Below are 10143 nucleotides of genomic sequence, written 5' to 3' on the forward strand. Positions count from 1 at the left end.
CGAGTTGTGTTTGAGGGAAAAAAATCCTCCTAACCTTACGAACTCGAAGGAATCGAGAATCTCAGAACGATGCATTGGTGTTCAAGTAAAAGTGCATGGCGAAATACTTCATTCTAACGTTAATCAGAATTAAGTGCACCGACATTCTCTCATATTCCCAGAATATTTTGGTAAGCATGAACTTGACCTGAGGTTGTGTGTGTTTTTTGCACAATTTAAAATACAAGAGGAATCCATTACTTCCGTTCGTTAGAATTTCCATGGTGACAAATTACGTCTTTTTTCAGCTTGCTGAAACAATAACAGCAACAATACCCTAATCTTACGGGACAATGACGCATTCGTATAACACTACACGGAGTAATTATGAAAGGAAATATGGTACATTCAGCTGATGGCACTGATGTTACCTAACAATCAAAAATTAATAATCATCATTAACAGCCTTATCATGAAAACGATGCAAACCAGTTAACCCTTTCACTAGTAAGTGTAACTGATTTTCCCCGAAACTCATTAAGACGCTTTGTCCGACCAGGTGAAAGTTTAGAGGTACAGTTCCCAACACTAACGCATATAATAGAGATTATTTCTCTTAAATCCAGCACTCCTTTGTTGCACCCGGCCTAAGCGCTATAAACTGCTTTCCTACCCGCTATGAATACTTATACCTGCAATAATTCTATTTGTGCTTCATTTCAGATAGGCTTTTGTGCACATTTTAATTGCAGTCAGATTAAAAACGGGCGGGACGATAGTACCACTGGGATACACGTCTGGGTGGAGTCTGCGTGTTCTCGCCGTCTGTGTGGGTTTTCACTAGCCTACTGTTTTCTTCTGGGTTTTTGGGTTGCAGCTACAGTCGCTAGTAATAAGCGACTTTATAATTATGGCTAAATGAGTTTTATAATTAACGTTACCTCAACATACCATTACCTCAATTTACAATCAACATTTTCTCAACCAAAAGCGACTGGCAAACACAAGTACCCGAAATAAGAGCCCAACGCACCGTACGTTTAACACTCCATCTGAGCAGGGAAAATATTAGAATGAGATCATATTAGAACATAAGAAAAGTTAACCCTTTTCGCGCACCTTTCAAAAAAATGACAAATTGACGTGAGTGTGAACCACAGCCTTTAGAATGTTTTACCTCAGATCGTCTAAATAAACACATTTGTTGTATACACCTGTATAAAACAACACTGATTATATGGGCGCGTCCTTAAATTCCCAACACTTGTTTTTAACAAGAACGCATACATACGTACTGAATGAATTGTGGCACATTTATTATATGTATTTCAGAAACCCACGTAGTCATTCCGATTATTAATTAACTTTACCGGAGACAAGCAAGCATATTATTGGCTGTCAAACGAGTTTCCTAAAAGACGCCTATAACCCATCCTTACAATATAAATGTATACAAAGGGGAATTGCTATTCGAGCACCAGGTGTGCAGGAAAGAGACTTTAAAACAAAATGTTTTTTACAAAAAGTCACAAAAATGAGACAGCCACCTAAATTGTGGGTTTTTCACCGCTGTAGGAGCGACAGACAGTGGGAAACCCTAGATAATCCCTTGATTCAGCTTGGACCTCCAAGCCAAGACTTTATGTTGCCAGTTTAAATCTATAACGCTGAATGCACAGGACACTATTCCAGTGAAGCAAGTGAGTTTTTCTGCAGGATGATCTAAACAGTGTTAAACGCTAAACAGAAAAAACGCAATATAATTTTTCTGCCCGTAGAAGACTTACTAAGGGTAACTGGAGTTCAGGAGCGGATATCATAATGAAGAAAAGGGTGCAGTTAAAAATAGTCTAAAATCATATTCCTGTTCCTTTTCGTGACAAGGTCTTCTTGTCACCGTCTTATTATCGATGTGCTGTATCTGTTTCTGTAAGACCTTTTTGAGAGTAAAGGATGCCTTCACACAATCTTTAAAGCCGTTCAACAGGCTCGGTGTTGAATACTGTAGCGCGCAATCTGTTCTTAAAAGGAAAAGCCATTATAAATATTTATAAAAATGATTCAGACTGAGCATTAGACGTTATGCATGATTTATCGTATTTGCCAGGTAGAAAGCCGAATTTCTACACAGGTATTAGACTAGCAGAGCAAAAACAAACAGGCCCACTAGATCTTCAAGGAGTGTGGAATTTTTGGACTGCGGTTTTGTGGATTCAGTGATAGGTGCGACTGGAGTCTGAGAGTTGAATAAAGAGTAAGGGCCGACGGCATGGAGTTGAAACCAGTAGTCCATTCATTATTTATATATGCGTTTTCAGATTCCCAGTTTTCACAATCTGTCATTTACGCACAAAGCACTTCACAGAGTCTATGTGGCACCGGTCCAGCCGAGGGGTTTGACAGCAAGAGCCTACAAGCGAGGTTTGGACGCCTGTGACCTGAATGGAAGACGAGGGCGCACATCTCCGTGACTGAGCGGGTCAGCCTGGAGCCATACTGACAGACAGGTGTGTAAACACCGTGTCCATTTGTAGTAGCTGAGGCCAGCAGCTAAAGTTCATTTCACTTTCTACTTTAAAAGCCCCGCGTTGTCAAAATGAAGGGAAAATAGAGGCTTCTTTTCCCGAACAGGGATTACTTAGACCTTGGTGATTTGAAATCGGACGATCTACACATGCACGAAACTGATAAAAGGAATACGGTTTATAAATCGCATTTCAGATATGTTACCAATATATATCTCCTGTATGTACTGACAGGCATTAAAAATGCGACAAAAGCTATTGGTTCCAACACTCTTATGTCGCGTTTTCAGTGCCTCTCTGTATATGATCTTTGAGAGGAGTGCATTATTTAAAATTAAAGGTTAAAAAGGAGGGAACATTTTTAGACGTACTTATGGGTTAAATTGTTTTAAAAACATCTCAGCAGGGCGTTTCGTACGTCTGGCAAGGTTAGAACAAAGGTCTTTGCCCGTCTTATTCCAGGAGCCAATTTGACTGTATAAAGTGGGACCAAAAAATATATTAAAAATAATCGTAACCAATGTGAATCGCTTTGAATAAAAGCATTAACCAAATACAATAACACAACCGCAGAGAAGATTTTTTTACATGTACTCAAGGTACATATATATTAGTTCTTAGTATTAATAAGGAATGTGTCCATGTTTATATATTTGCCCAGATGACCATAGGTTCGCTATGCCCTTCAGATGTTCGCTTATACGTAAAAACATAAGAAAAAGGCTACAAACGAGAGGCCATTCGGCCCATGTAGTTAAATCAGTACTAAATTGATCCACGGATTTAATCCAGCTGTTCTTTGAAGGAAAGCAGCACATCATCTTAAACAACATGGGTAGCTTGTTCCACGCTCCCACAACCCTTTGAGTAAAGAGGTGCCTCCTGAATTCGGGTATAAATACGCTTTTGCTTGTGTCGTCTGGTTCGCGTTTTACCGTTCACGCTGTAGAAACGCGTTTGAGTTTGCAGGTTTGCCTTTACGGATTTCGACTGCTCGTATAAAGCGAGGGTTCTTGAATACAGATAAGGCTAGTAGACTCTCCACGTGAAAGAGCCACCTATAATTTGCAATATGAGAGACCCATTTTTTATCACAGAGAACTGCTACTCTTGGGGCTGATTAGTGATGACGACTCATTGACTTATTGACCAAGACTTACTGTATATCAGGTGTCCAAGGAAAGGCGAATCATAAGCCAATTTCTTCCTAAGGTCATTTTCCTTATGTTTATTGCAGAAGTACATGTCATGCCATTAAGATACGGTTTTTAAACCCCTTGGCAATGATGAACTTGCTACTATGTATTATGTGTTTTTGTCACCTGATTTCACGTAGTTCAGCCTGATATTTTGGGGGTTTAAGACACTACAGCACAGATTTGTTCTGTTCCACCACAAGTAGACCCGGGCGGCACCTCACCGTTCTGCCGTTTTTGATGGGCAGTGTCTCTGTGCCTTAGCGCCGCAAGGGGAGCAAACGGGTCGAGTGTCTTTCAGTGCGTTTGCGTACTTATGAAGTCCTTCTTCCCGATTAGAGACACGACTCTGAAGTGAAGACCTGAGCCGACTGGTGGTTTCTTAAAAGGTAGTTCTATTCATAACTTAGCAAGGCTTCAATTGAGTATAAGGATGAAATATAGGGAGTAGCCGGACAACCATGCCGTTGGCGTTCGTGTAAGGACTTGGAATCCTGTACGCTCTGCTCTCTTCTCCAGCCCCAGTACTTTCCTGATATTTGCTAATATCACTACTGGCGTACTGTAGGTCCGCATCCCACAGAGATCATTTAGAGAAGATAGACGCGAAGCTTGTTAGACCCTGAGAAAACAACACCCCTAAAGACAACCGATAATTGTTCGCACCACAGACCGCGGGCAACACTTTCTATTCAAGGAACACTTAGATGTTAGCGAGGGCTTCAGTTTAACCCCAACTGCTTTTCAGAGAAAGGCACACACCCTGAAAGTCTCACGTTTTAAACTCAGCCTAGACCGCATATAGAAAGTTAATTGGAGTTTATCGTAATGTCAACTAAAATCTGAAGAACAGGTCAGCAGTAAGCACGTTACTTCGATAAGAGTCACAAAGCACATATTAGATGCCACTTTGACGGTGCCACTACAAACAGCACTGCTCGTCTCATGAGTAAAAAACTGTTAGGTTTCTTGTAATTGCTTCTACATCATTTGTGCTTTATATTCGTCTCATCTGAACGGACAGTGAACGAGCACATTGTTTGCGAAGTGGAACGGTATTACGGTTTGCGCACCCGTGTTCGAACCCGCAATCTTGGCAGCTGAATGAAACATAGCACGGAACAAACCTGTAGATCGCGAACACGAGAATCGGGAGTCCGGCTTGTCAGAGGTTCAGTGCAGAGACCCCGGACACAGCGTTTCCCATAAATGCGATGGGAATTTATCGGCGGTGTTGTTGTTGTTGTGTTCCTGAAGGCTGTAAAAGTCAATGTATGAAATAAACACTATTAATGAAAAAAGACCCAGAATCAATAAAACAAGTCGTATGTATTACGGCACATTTAATAATATCTCTCATTTGTATTTTATTTCCTTTGGGGAAAATGTTGATGATGGCGAATTTGTGTTAATACAGTCCATCCCACATAAGGATTCTCAAAATGCAATGTCTATGCGTTTTGCTAAGTTAAGTTAAAACAGTAGCATTCCTAAATGTGTCTTAAGGCTGCATAAACTTCCTAGACATGTGCACCTCAGGGACTTTCATAGCCCCCGGTGAACCTTAGCAGTATTATGTGAGAAATGTATATCTATAGCAAGCCATCCGCCATAGCAATCTAGTCATCAAGGCCTACGAATACAAATATCTGACTCTTGTTTTTTGAAGCACCCAAAGCTGCTCCCATGACTTATTTGCTGCATGTACGGGAATGGACAAGAGCTGTTCAGTAAACCGAGAAACACATTTTAGCATCGCAGCGATGCTATACGAGCTGCGCATTGTTTCCTATTAAGAGGTTGGTCGCTGAAAATGATCTTTCGATTCCAACCCTGATAGGAGTGTCTGGCAGGCAGATTCCAGCCTTTCGCACCCATCTCTCCCACAGGGCGCCCGACACCAGGCCTCCAGAGCTAGAATCCAGTAGGTTTTGCCTCTTAAAATTCAAAGTGCAAGTGCAGGTGACTGCTCTTCATTACAAGGCGCTGCGCTAATGTGCGTGTTCGGAAATGCGCGCCGGGAGCGAAGAGTTAAGCTCACTTTTCTACCAAAGACCACCACACATTTGTAAAAAAGAAACTCGAACACGAAATAGAAATGAATCAGTTGAGCCGATTTACGATTTGACCGTGCTTGTTCTAACGAAAACGGAGCACATATCGCTTGGCGTAAGTCAATATTTTCAGCACAGAGTAATGACGTACAGTACATTCAGCGTTTCGGTGTCGTTTTTTGTTGTTGTAAATCTCCGTGTAAGCATTATAAACGGAAGACTTGCTGTGACTTACTGCATTTACTGTTTGTAAATGTAAAAAACGTTGTTTTTTTTCCCGTTTAGCCGACGAGTCAACACTATGATCCTCAACACATCGGCTCTTCAACCAAGTGCTAAATGAGCGAAGCGGGTTCGTAGTGTTGACCCGAGATCGCGGTTGACGTTTTGATCCGTGTTTGAATTAGGTCTCGTCTTCGGTGCTTATTATTCGTTTTTTACCGTCCCATTGTGGGGGCGCACACACACTTACCGTACGATCCAGAAGGACTAAGCACACGACCTGAGCATTTATTTACAACAGAAGCATCAATATGCAAATCTATCCAGCACGGTTTGTGCTGTTAACTAGTCGGAAGACAACCAAGTTACGTTAGCGCAACACAAACGCGCAGGGCTCTGTATTGCATTATACTGAATATTCAGGATTATACTGAATATACTCATAAAACTAAAAAGACTAGACTCTTTCGCATATGTAATTAGCATATTCATGTTTATTAACTTTGATATTTCAACTTCATAGAAAGACATGCTTGCGTTTCCCTAGTCTAGATTTTACTACCATATCTACTGTTCTTTTCCTCTGCTTGTTCCCGAGTGAAGATAAACCATAACCACCACACACGAGCTGTGAGAAACAATGGGATCTAATATACCGAATGATCTAAACAAGTCAGAAAGAGCCTACAAAGACACAGAACTGCATTATAAAATGTCCATCTACCTATGATGGTCTAATCAGTATTATCATTTCTACTCTGCTGTTTTTATTCACAGTGACTTAAACCTGTACCCACTTATTCCACTGTATACATGTTTGACGTTTTATTTCTATAAAGGTCTTGCACGTTTGTGATTCTGTGATTCATGTTTGAATTTCTTTTCCATAAACTGTGTATTAAAGCTATTCATTACCAACTATTCTGCTCAGCTTCCAGTCCAGGCCCTGGTACTAATATAACTCCAGCTCCCTGCCAACACTTTCCACTACCTCCATCTCATCCTGAACTCTGACTCTTGCCAGGTCTTTTCTCCTCCTAGGTTTCCATTTCTCCAGCCTCTCCTCTGGTTCCCTGTATCCTCACACGTCTGATTCAAAACCTCAGATCTCATCTGCCATCATCTCTGCCACTCAGTTCCAGTGTATCTTCTGTTTCCTATGTTGTCCAACACACTCTCTCACCCTGTCCGCTCCTTCTCTCCCACCAGAGAGATGGTAAGGCCTTTAATCCTATAGCCTCACCCCTCCAGAGTGGAATTACACAGCTGCAGAAATCAGAACGACTAATCCCTGACCACGACTCCGCGCACTGCTCCAGACTCATCTGTTCAGACAGCACCTGTAAGCTCTCGGCTCTGAACTCCAGCCTTCAGGATGTTTTACACTGTACTGCATCAGTGTTTTTACTACTGGTGCCCTTTGTAAGTAGCGTATTCACAATGTGAACAACATATTCACTGTAAATGTGGAATATATAACAATAGGGTGCTTACCGCTTTCTATTCACAAGTATAAACTAGATATTATTTTATTTCTATTCCACTTTTCTGTTGTTTTAGCTCTGTGTAGAAGTTCTAGTGCACTTCCCGATTGTGCAAGCCTTCTTACAGTTTTCTGTTTTATTCTAATTTGCAACAATACAACATTGTATCAAACATATTCTACTTAACGTAAAGACTGTGCAAGCTTTAAGCCCTCCTGGATAGCAGTGTCTGCTAAGCAAATAAAATATAGGTCTTTTACAAAATAGTTATCTATCAATTGAGTGAGAATGATGAATGAATGGGCATAATGTCATCAAGGAGTTTTTGTTTCTAGATGTACAGAAACGTCTGCACTTACTGTGCACAAGATAGTTTTTTAGCACATGATTGCACGGTGCTGTGCCAGGTCGCTGGTGCTCACTAGACTCTGAACAAACTGCACACAGGGTCTTCACTTTCAGAGAGCTGGTGTACTTCTCTGTCCTCACCATGACCTCCTCTCAGGAAATCATTCCAGCCTGCCCTGGCCCTGGAAGGTCCCCCTATACCCTCAGATTCTGTGGCACAGACACCAGAGATAAGCTCGACTTCTGACCTCTGACCCTGGATATCTCTGTTCCAAAGCCCCCGAGCTTCTCTTTCGTCCTCTCAACTGAGCTGGCTCTCTCTGCCTGGCCGCCACAGTCTCAACACAACTTCCACTTGCTTTTCAGCTGGGCTGGACATAAATCACCGCCACAGAGGCCTTGAAATTCAATCTAGTCCTGCCACTGAATATTCTGCAACAGCACAGCCAGGCTAGGGGGAGGAATAATATAAGAAAAACAAATAGAAGCTTGCTTTGTACTTTTCACTAACTTTGAAACACTCAAACCAAGATTCCTCCTAGTGCCGATTTTCCTCACCTCCAGTTATTCTCACTTCCACTTTGATCAAGCTACTCCCACTATCCCAGATCTCACCATCCTTGTCGTACTTTGGTTCACGGTGCACAGTTTTAGCAAATCAGAATTCTCCTGACAAAACACCAGTACTAATGGATAGGGGGTATGGTCTCTTGTGGTACTCCACAAAGCCCTTCAAACACTGATGTCAGTGTGAGAAAGATTCACAGGGAAGAGGGGGAAGTATCACACACAAAAAAAAGCTTTGCAGAATTGAAAAGGCACTGTTTTGTGAAACAGAAGAGAATGTTATGGCCGTCAAACGTCCGGTATTGATTAGGGTGCTGGGACAGTGAAGCCTCTATAGTCTGCCCAGGCTGTTTTATTAACATTTAAAACATGTGCACGGTTTCCTTCTGTCCCCTTTCCCCCACTAAGTGCTCTTTTGCCTTTTTTATCCTGAACAGGAGCAACAGAGAACCTGAAAACTGAATTGAAATAGGCTGGGAGGTGGAGGGGAGTAATTGTAATTCAATTATCCGCAATGAATGCACAGAGATGATCCTGAGTTGAACCGGACGGGCTGCCCTCTAAAGACCCTCACAGACCCTCTTCTGTGGCTGCCGGCACGCACGCCAGCTGAGCTCTTGATTGACAGCTGCCGACCTCCTGGGGTCATCAGACGGGACGAGGGGGGGGGGGGCCTGGGGGCTGAATTTGATGGCTGAAGGGAGTCAATGGAGAGGTGGGCGACTGTCCTCTCTCTGACCTCTACACCCATCCATACACCCCCCAAAACACCCAAACAACCCGGACAGGAACCCTTGAGACCGATCTACCTGGTTCCAGTGCAGAGGGGCAATATGTTAAGGTTTAGCAGTTCATGTGCTAAAAGAACCCCCTAGATCCCCTTCCTGCAAGAATCTTTAAAGGCTTATGGTTCAGTTCTGAGTCACCTGCATCTTGCAACAAGTCGCAATCAGTGAATAACTACACACTGCGGAGGGCTGCAGATGCTTGGAGTTGCAGTTGATCTGTGGTGGTAGAAGGGGTCTGTGCCTTGTAAAGATATTGCACCACAGTACCTGCATAAGACCCGCCTGGGTGACAGCCCAGATGTGTGGCTATTAATCATTTTAGATGTGCTCTACTAATAGCTAAATGCTGATGGTGTGCTAACATTCCAAGGCAGGTAAAAAGTTCTGGATTGAAAAAGAAAGAAAAACAGAAAAATAACTTACTGAGACAGAACCTGTCAAGAGACTGAGAGCAACATGGCCACGGATTGCTCGGACATCACAAAACTTAAAAGAATGTGAATCCATGACATGCTGAAAAAAATATCTAGCATGATCGTAAGTTTGCAAATGTTTCTTTTTGCTCATGAACATAAACTGAAAAATAAGAAAAGTCTGAAAGGCTTAGCAAACCTCTGAAGAATATCATTCACGATTTAACCCCCTCAGATGGATTACAGGACAGCAGAAATGAAAACCTCCTTTGCGTGTGATCAGAAAAAAACGGACACAAAAATTCTAGGCAGGTAAAGTCACTGTTTGCTGTCCTTCGGCATTCTGTTACAAGGAAATATGTGGGAGCTCTACAACCCACTGCCATTCAGCTGGTAAGTATGACAAGCACTGCTAGACTGCCTGGAGTGAGAGACAGAGAGGGAAGACCAGATGTGTTCAAAAAAAGGAGTCAATAAACAAATTTGGCTTCAGAATTAAATAAATACAAAAAAGGTTAAAGGAAAAACAAACCAGTCGGTAATGCATTTAAAAATAATCAATGATTA

The sequence above is a fragment of the Lepisosteus platostomus genome, chromosome 7, assembly GCF_059453375.1.
Source record: "Lepisosteus platostomus isolate fLepPlt1 chromosome 7, fLepPlt1.hap1, whole genome shotgun sequence".
NCBI classification, from domain to species: domain Eukaryota; kingdom Metazoa; phylum Chordata; class Actinopteri; order Semionotiformes; family Lepisosteidae; genus Lepisosteus; species Lepisosteus platostomus.